Source organism: Odontomachus brunneus, unplaced genomic scaffold (assembly GCF_010583005.1).
Source record: "Odontomachus brunneus isolate Ranch 3 - 2012 unplaced genomic scaffold, Obru_v1 Obru_scaffold_227, whole genome shotgun sequence".
Taxonomy (NCBI): Eukaryota; Metazoa; Arthropoda; class Insecta; order Hymenoptera; family Formicidae; genus Odontomachus; species Odontomachus brunneus.
Window position 1 is genome coordinate 120994 of NW_022639677.1, and position 9981 is coordinate 130974.

A 9981-nucleotide genomic window follows, 5' to 3' on the forward strand; every position below is an offset into this window, starting at 1 on the left:
GTTTAGGAAAATAATTGTGTATGCTGACTGAATGTTATCGAGAAATGTCGAAATTAATCACAAACTACCTGTTTCGTTAGTAATGACTACTAGAACTGTTTGCATTGCCATCTAACATTTGCGGGCGGAAACTAAGTTAAGGTCCTAATATAATACAACCAATATAATGTACCTAAGACATTTATTGAAAATAAATTCTTATAGAATAAATTCCAATTTGATAGTTAAAACTTCAGTATACAATATAAATTTACAATATTAATTATTAATTATATAATCTAACACAAATAATGTATGTATTGAGAAGTGTGAATAATGTGAATAATGTATGACTTGAAAAGTCATTGATTTTTAAATAAAACTAATTTGGTATGAAAATGTCTGATTCTCTTAGTCGCATGTTGTGAACGCTTAGTTTCGTGACTTAATCTGATATCAAAATATTTTTTTAAAATAAGATTTATCAAGTCCAATTTATGACTAGAATCAGCTGTTTTTTCAGGCAATAAGTCCATCTTTGAAAACAAATTCAGATCAGATAATAACATTTTTGCGTGAATTATAAGCTTTTCAAGTACGTATTTTATAGAAAATAAATTTGGAGTACTTCTAATAACTTTTTCGGCAGTTTTGCACACTATAACAACATCGTCACTTGGAGATATTAAACCTTTATTTTTATTTTGTAAAGTTAGATTTATGATTTCGGTATTTTCTTGAGGTATTCTATTATTTAATTTTATGAGTTTAGAGGTAACAGTATCGTTTTCTAATTGTTCAAGACAAATTTCACATTTGACCTTTTTTTTATAGATCTCACAACGAAACCAGAAATATAGGTAACAATTTCGCTATTATATTCATTCCACGTCCAACCATTACAGCCCACGTAATCATGTTCAAATGCTATACTAATTCTTCATTTATAAGATCATCTTTACATTGAAGCTCTGAATTTGCACATTTCAACAATGTAGTGTTATCTTGCTGTATACAATTTGCTGTATTTGGTACAATAGAATTAACATGAGTAACAACTTTCTTATAGCTTGACCTAAATTGTCGACAAGTTGGATTGTTATTAAAACCACCCATTTTTCTAATACACGAAAAGAAGGTTTCAATATCCTGAGACAATTTATAAGTCAAAAGATATGATATTCATTTATGTTCAAAAATATTACGTGCAAGTTTTAAAGCGCTTTTCATACCGATTATTAATCCCCAGAAGCCTGTTCTGCGTTTGCTCATAAGAATGGGTGTAATTTTATTTGAAGCTTTGTTTTCGACAATTTTTAGATTTGTTATATAATGGATATACTCATTTATCCTGTTTTCTGTTTCTGTAAGATTTTCTATCATTATATAATTTTGCGTTGAATATGTTTCGAACTTTCTTCTTGAATTTAGAATATCGAAAATATCATTTATATTTTTGCAATATTTTGCAGTTGCTTCTACGTCTGCAAATTCCTTTGGAAAATTTTCCTTCAGAAAGAGCAGTGCATTTGAAACTTTATTGCTGAAAATCTGTGCCGCAAGTTTTATTTTCATTTTTTCTTTTTTATATTCTATATGGCGACGATAAATTTTGGTGGCCAAGTGTAAGTGTTCTTTTTCTTGATATTCAACAAGTTTTTCTAAATAACGCCATTCAATGCATTTACCGTTTTCGTCAATTAAAACAAACTCAAATGTCGCATTTCGAACCAACTTAATCATGTGACAAGAATCAGGTACAACAACAATATGGGATTTTGTTACTGGATGCTCAAAAAAACACTCCTCTACATTTTGTATGTTAGCTCCAAGACACTTTACCATGCCCAAGTTTGTTGCAGCACCATCGAATGTCATCGATCTGACGTCTGTTATTTCATTGTCATGTAAAACTGTTAAAATTTGATTTGTAATGTTCGCTCTTACATCAGCCGTCAAACTTCGTATAAAGTAATAAGCTACTGGAGTTTTAAAATGTCCATTCAAGCATACTATCACGTATACTAAAGCATAAGTTGCTTGTTCAGATTCATCATTTTCCAAGCCTAAATCTACCTCCATGATATCTTTTACCATCCCATTCGGCAGATTGTTTTATGGACATTTTATCTACTTGTAAACCAAATTGTAATTTAACACTCTTTGCAGCATTTTCGATAATCATGCTTTTTATATTATCTAAAATAGGTTTGCTAATGCCAGGACTGAAATCAATATTTGAATACCACTTTCGTATTGTTTGAGGATGAGGAAAATTCTTCAAGAAAGTATGTCTGACATAATTATATGCAGGTGTTGAATAAAATAATAATGTGCAGGAAAATTCTTTCAAGGCTGGAGGATAAAGGTTTTTTTTCTTCTTGGTTAGGAGATTGTGGATAATTTCGGCTATTATTGGATACGTAGAAAGCTGAAATAAAATAAAAAACCAAATTATTTTTTAGCACATATATTTGCTTACAATACGGACTACATACAAAAATATATTAAATATAAACATTATTACTAAAAAAAAGTATCGTATTCACATATTTGAAAATCGTTCGAACGTTATGATTGTATTATGTAAGTATTATGTACATATTATAACGGCAGATTACATGTATCTTAACCCTTTGGAGGCAGAATACGTATATAATGTGTTGACGTATATAAATTAGTTGACAGATTCTGCTAAAATTTGCTGCTAAATTGCTAACTTACATTTATGGCATTGGAAACATCATTCGAAATTAATCCATTTTCTTTCAAGTGATCTAACAATCTTTGTAAATTGTTTACTTTCTTATCTAAGCGATTGACTCTTTTTTTTTAAAGTGCCTTGTTTTTTTCTTGACTCTTTAACAAAATTATTGACGACTTGCCAACTAGCATTAGAAGTAAAATCTTCTCTGCGTAAATCTCCGATGTATCGAAGATTACACAAACGTTTTGCATTTATATTTGGCTCATCTGCATTCCTGAAATATCATATCCATATACATCATATAATAATTTTATTCTACTATTTATTTTCTTAAATAATAATGAACAACAAACCTTTTTAATATTGATTGTGAAGTATTTTCTGTGGAATTAATACTAAATGGCGAATCATTTATTCCACACTCTCCATTATTTTCTTTGAAATCACAGTTATCAGTCATTTGATTTTCTGCAATTTTAAAGTTGCTGCAATTTTCTTTATCAGAGACAGTTAAAGAATTATTTTCAGTCCTGTGTATTGTAATAATATTTTTAGATTAGTCTTATCATTGAAATTGTAAATTACACATTAATACATATATACTTCATTACATTGTAATTGGAAATTTAGAATATTAAAATATTTCAAAAGAAAAGTTACCTGTTGGAAGGAGTAAGTAATAAAGATGAAACAGCTCCTGGTAGTAACATTCTTCTTTTAATGTTATTAATTCCAGTATAACAAAAATTTTCTTCTTTAAAATGCTTGCTACAAACTGTAGCATATTGCTTTACTTCCCTGCCTATATTTTTATACCATTGTAGCTTAATATCTTTTTGTTTGGGAATTCTGAAATATAATTCTACTTTTATAAAAAGTTTTTACTGTTACAGTTTATATTAAGCTGTAAAGTAAGCAAAAAATTATAATATTGAACTGCGTTTTATATTTATTAATTAATATAATATTTGTCAAGATACTTGCTTATGGAAAGAAACATCGTCAATAGCACCAGCATGTAATTTGTAAATGCAGCATACGTGAACCATTTTAAAATAAATATATTTTTCGAGCTGTCATATATTTGATATCTCGTGCGAGGTTAGAACAGTTCTCCAGTTCTCTTTTCTGTTCTCTCCCATGCACTCCTCTGTTTTTTTTCACATCTTCAACTGGCGTGTTAGAATGAGACACAGCTACTTTTCATATTGCTCTCTCTCTCTCGGGTGTTGCGGATAGCGCCTCTTACAGGACGGCGCAGTCTATTATATATGTCTGTGGCCGAGTAGAGTTCACGCCCTGGTCTGCACGCTATTGACCGCCGACCTCCGGGCCGGTCTCAGAACACACCAGGAAAGGCACACAAAAGTTATTAAAATGTTCACTCAGGGGCGTAACTAGGATAAGGGATCGAGGCACCAAATACGTTACAGTTCAATTTCTAACTAAGGCTAACAACAATGTTTATTCTGTACGATTACAGAGCAAGGTCACGAACAAAGCTAGCACTAGGAATCACGAGCGCGCCAGTGATTGGCTGAGCCACGTGCCACACCGCTGCGCACGTGATAGCCTGCCCTACCGCACGTGGACAGCCGCTGAGAACAATGGCTCAGCGAAAGGAGAGCACGGCTCGTACGAATGCATGAGGCTGAAGCATGAGGCCTGCAGCCACTCAAACGAAGCAACAAAGAACAGGCAGGCGCGGCCAATCAAGGGCGGCTCGGATACAGATTGCCCGCGAGGGCAAAGGTCGGCGAGCACGCTTGCCCGACCGCCTGCACGCGGAAACGCCCGCACAATCACAGAGAGACACGTCCTCGGGTCACGCGTCGCTTACCGGCGCGTCCGCGATCAACCTCGCGGTCAAATGCACCAAAGCGCAGACTACGGTTGGCGAACCGCGGGCGCGCGCTAATCATACCGCGAACACGTGATCGGCCCGAGGAGAAGAAACGGGAGTAATGCTGACTCGATGCATCCGCGCTCGGCGCTCGGAGATGCTACAGAACTAGTTCGCTATTTGGCGCACGGCTGGCGCACATTTCACGGCACGCACAATGTTCCGACAAGCGGCACGAACAAGACACGTGGCACGAACGGCGTGCGTAGACAAAGGGCCGTACGTCGTGCACGTGGATAAGAGCCTGGACGAGCAAACGCAGGGTTGTTCCGACCGACGACCGGCCACTGAGTCGAGCGAGAAGGAAACGCAAGAACAAGCGCGGACGAACGCGAAAAACAGGAAGACTAAACGCTACTGCTAATACTGATAAAACGAACGCGGAGAGATGGTCTCCCCTAGGCTGCCAGCTGCGGTGGCTCTCGTGGCGCGACTGCGAAGAACCGGCGCGGCTGCAGCACCTGCTTACACCTCCCGGCGCGAGATGTCGGCTGCTGTACTGCAAGCGACAACGCGCGTGCGGTCGGCGATCGAACCGCCACATGTCTATGGACCGAGCAGACTGAACTTCCACGGCGGAAATTTTTGAGCCGGTAGCGAGCGTTCGAAACACGGCGACGAGTTATCCTTGTGCGGTGTTTTTTTTTTTTTACCTTAGGGCATTAATGTTTTTAAAATATGATACATTTGTTTTACATATGTCTCGTTTTTATGCTATTAATCAAGGGTAATTAGGGAAGTGTCAGGCTTGTCTAACGCAAACATGAATATAAACACATATTTTGCATTGCTTACAATGAAATATATATTTTAGTACTTTCATATGAAAACATTTAGTACTTTCATATGAAAACATTGTATACAACATCGTCATATAATAAAACATTATTGTATAATAAAACACTGTCATATAATAAAACATTATATATTGTAATAAAACGTTATCATATAATAAAACATTGTTATATAATAAAACATTATCATATAATAAAAATTGTAATATAATAAAACTTGTACGCTATAAACATCTTTCATTTTTTCGCAATGTTGCGGATTGATGGATGGATTGATGGACGGATGGATTCAAAATAATGCATTCATTGCATGCAGTTGGTGCAAACATTTATGTTTTCATTGTTTTTATACAGAATTCCATCCGCAATATTGTGAAATATGTTTATAGCGTTTTATTATATGACAATGTTTTATTATATAACAATGTTTTATTATACGACAATGTTTTATTATATGACAATGTTGTATACAATGTTTTCATACGAAAGTGATGTACTAAGATATATATTTCATTATAAGCAATGCAAAATATGTATCTATATTCGTGTTTGCGTTAAATAAGCCTGACACTTCCCTAATTACCCTTGATTAATAGCATGAAAACGAGACATATGCAAAACAAATGTATCATATTTGAAAAACATTAATTACATGCCCTAAGATAAGAAAAAAAAAACACTGCACAAGGATAACTTGTCGCTGGGTTTCGAACGCTCGCTGCCGGCTCAAAAATTTTCGACGTGGGAATCCTAGTCTGCTCGGCCTCGCCGCCTCGCTGAAAGACAGTCGCATTTTTAGCCATATCTGTGATACAGTCCCGCAACCCAAACTTTATACTGTAATTTCTCACAAACAAAGGCCCATTAAGTACAAACCTCAATTAGGATATTGATGCTTAACATCGTAGCTAGCGAACGTGCTATGTCTCGTTCAGAAATCGATTTAGGTTGTGGCATCTCCTTATTAGTTCTCAAATCAATATAAAAGAAATAATTTTCCGTGCATATTAAATAGATGATAGTGCATCGGGGTTTGAAAATTTTTTAATTTTGACATAAAATTTGGATTCCTTGATGTTGAAAACATAAGATTAGTAACTTTTTAAATTCAATAATATATTTCCAGCATAGAAGTAACGCGAGTTTCTTTTCGCATAAAGCGTGCGACTTTTGGCGCGCGTGCCAGTTGTGGCATGGACACGGATGCACTTTTTGGCGCGCGTGCCAGTCAAGTGGTTAAACCAGTCGAAACTCGCTGTCTGAAAGCCATCTCAATTTCCAGCCATTCCAACAGATTACGACGAGGTGGATATAACGGCGTCAACGACAGCGATAGTAAGGGAGACGGCGGCGGCAGCGACTGTCGCGACGTACTCGGTCCCTCTCCTGGAGACGTTCTCGCAAAGAATATTTGTCGCAATCGCTTTCTCACCTCTTCCAACCGACCGATACTTGCGATCGCAGATTGTATATTTCCTGTTTTTGACACTGCTTCTCATTCTCTTCCTGTAATACCGACGCCACAACATCTCTCCCGCAACTGTCTCAACATTACCGCGCATTCGCGTTCCCACGTATTCAATTTTTCCGCCGTATTGACTTCACCAGCGACACGCAACAATTCATCAACATTACTAGTTGTCATCTTTGATCCTACCTGTGTCGCACCTTGCTATGACTGTTTGTGGCCACTTATACAACCACCAAGGTACTTCCACATGAACTATAAATCTCTGTCGCGAACTTTTTTAGGACTTCGTCTTACATAAAAACACGCTCTAAAGCTGCTAGATATTACCGTTTTCAACCACAATATTTCTCGATAACTTTCAACTCCAGTCAACTATAAAAATACGTCGAAAATACATTTCAACGATAATCTAACTTAACGGTTATTAATTCGCAATTTAAAGATCTCGCATTTACCAATGTATCAAACGTATTCCAACTTTCGTTATCGTCACAATTACTGGAATCTGACGATGTCATCAACGTCTCATAGCAGTACAAATCCGTCGTTTGCTATCTTTCCTACAACTATTGCTTTACATACACGAACACTACTGCGACTACGAACAAATTAACCCTTCGCTTCACTTTTGCATAGTATTATATACTTGCACAGCACAAGAAAACAACTAGGAAGGAAAATATAAATCATGCCTAACCACATCATTCACATTTGTTTCTAACATTATCGAGCAATCAAATACGAAGCAGGAAATCTCACTCCTTCATTTAAATGTACCACAAACATTGTACGCAAGCGGCGAAGGCAAGCGGAAAAAACCGCTCCGCCGCCATCGCCCCTCCACCACGCAACTTTGAACGACGAGACACTTGCATTGCGCTGGATTTTCATGTTCTTGACAATCAATTTATCTATTTAGCCTTACCTCACTCGGCTCTGAGCGACGAGACACTTGCGACGTGCTCGTCCTTCGTCTCCTTGACACGCATACATTATTTTTAAACATATTCGAACTATCGGGGACGAGGCGGGGCGGGCCGCAGTCACTCGCGAGGATTAACGCAAACGATGGATGTGAGGAGGCAAAGGCATGCGGGGAACCATACTTCCCTCCTAATAACTGTTAGAGCATCCTGCAAAGAACTTCTTTTCGACACCACGCGGCATCTATGTGTCGCGGAAGCGGTGCACTTGGACACGGTGCATTTGGACACAGCCAATCACAGCACCGTGTGATTAGAGACATTTGTAGGGTCCCTTGGAACAGCGACTTGTGATTGGACTGTGTCCAATTGCCCCGTGTCCAACTGATATACACCCATGTGTCGCGAGGTGTCGATATCACTCAAGCGCCTGGCAGATTCATCCTCAATCAACCAAGCTACAGAAGTTCGTTCCGGATCCCCTCTTTACGGTGAGAGAAACGTGTGGCGCCTCTCTTGCTCCGCTTCCCCGCGCACAACTCATGCGGTTTTCCCGCGCGTGACGACTGCCCGCCCCACTTTGTCCCCGATAATCTCTATGTTTAAATACCCCCTTAATTTGTCTACTTCAGACCACGAGTGTATGTACTTACAAATATCGTTAGAAATATAATGTGCTTTCGACAGGGCATTTGGAGTCCATGTATACTATGGCCAGTATTCATAATCCGATCTTATATTTAAGATCATCTTAAATATTGTCTTAAGATATCATGAACTAATCACAGAGCCGTATCCGCATTTTAAAGCTGGCCACACACACTTTCCGTAACAGTAATCGTAAGACGTAACGTAAGAATTGACTAATCATGTTGAGAATCGTCGAATTGTAAGGTCGCCATTTTTGTGAATACTCGATCGTAATTGGTCAATTCTTACGTTACGTCTTACGGTTACTGTATGGAAAGTATATGTGGCCAGTTTAATGGCTCCTGCACACAAGACGCGATAATGCTTGTTGCGCGGCGGAAGTCCGCGCGACAGCTAATCAATATGTTGTTTTTCCGTAAGAGCTAGAAGATTATTACGGAAAGCAGCATATTGATTGGCTGTTGCGCGAACTTCCGTCACGCGACAAGCATTACCTCGTCCTGTGTGCAGGAGCCATAAGATATTACTTAAGACGGTCTTGAAATAAGATTCGAATATGGTCAGCATTTGTAATCGAATCTTATTTCAAGACCGTCTTAAGTAATGTTTTAAGATGCGAATGTGATTAGTTCTGTGATTAGTTCATGATGGCTCTGTGATTAGTTCATGACCTCTTAAGACAGTACTTAAGATGATCTTAAATATAAAATCGGACTATGAATACCGGCCTATGGCCGATCTTCAGATGATGTACGGGTTATTTCATTGGCTACGGAGTATCTAAAGACGAACTTAAGCAATCTTAAATATAAGATCTGACTATGAATACCGGTCTATGAATACCGGCCTATGAATACCGGCCTATGTCCATGGCGGCAAAGTTTGCCGCGCGGCGGAAGTTCGCGAAACAGCCAATCAATATATTATTTTTCCGTGAGAGCTCAAGGTTATTACGGAAAGAAGCTGATTGATTGGCAACGCTTGCCGCGTGGCGGAAATGGGTGTATATCAGTTGGACACGGGGCAATTGGACACAGTCCAATCACAAGTCGCTGTTCCAAGGGACCCTACAAATGTCTAATCACACGGTGCTGTGATTGGCTGTGTCCAAATGCACCATGTCCAAGTGCACCGCTCCCGGCAGAAATTGCTGCGACAGCCAGTCAATATATAATATTCCGTAATAATCTTTTATCTCTTACGGAAAATCAGACTGATTGGCTATCGCATTATTCCCTAGGCAACTTCCGCCGCACGGCAAGCGTCATGGCTCCTGCACACAGGACGCGGTAATGATTGCCGCGTGGCAGAAGTCCGCGTGATAGCCAATCAATATGTTGTTTTTTTCGTAAAAGCTAGAAAGTTATTACGAAAAACAGCATATTGATTGGCTGTCGCGCGAACTTCCGCCACGCGGCAAGCATTACCGTGTCCTGTGTGCAGGAGCCATTAGGCTGAGTTCCCACTGAGTGCGTTAAGCATCGCATCGTCTACCTGCGTTACGAGTTAACCATAAAATTCTCTAATTGGGATAACGCGACGCGCGACGCACG

General features: G+C 38.5%; 2 pseudogenes; both read right to left on the reverse strand.

The window, feature by feature from the left end:
• Window positions 1–314: 314 nt before the first annotated feature.
• LOC116852470 lies at window positions 315–2854 on the reverse strand (annotated as a pseudogene).
• Window positions 2434–5013, reverse strand: LOC116852471 (annotated as a pseudogene).
• Between the last annotated feature and the right edge of the window lie 4968 nt (window positions 5014–9981).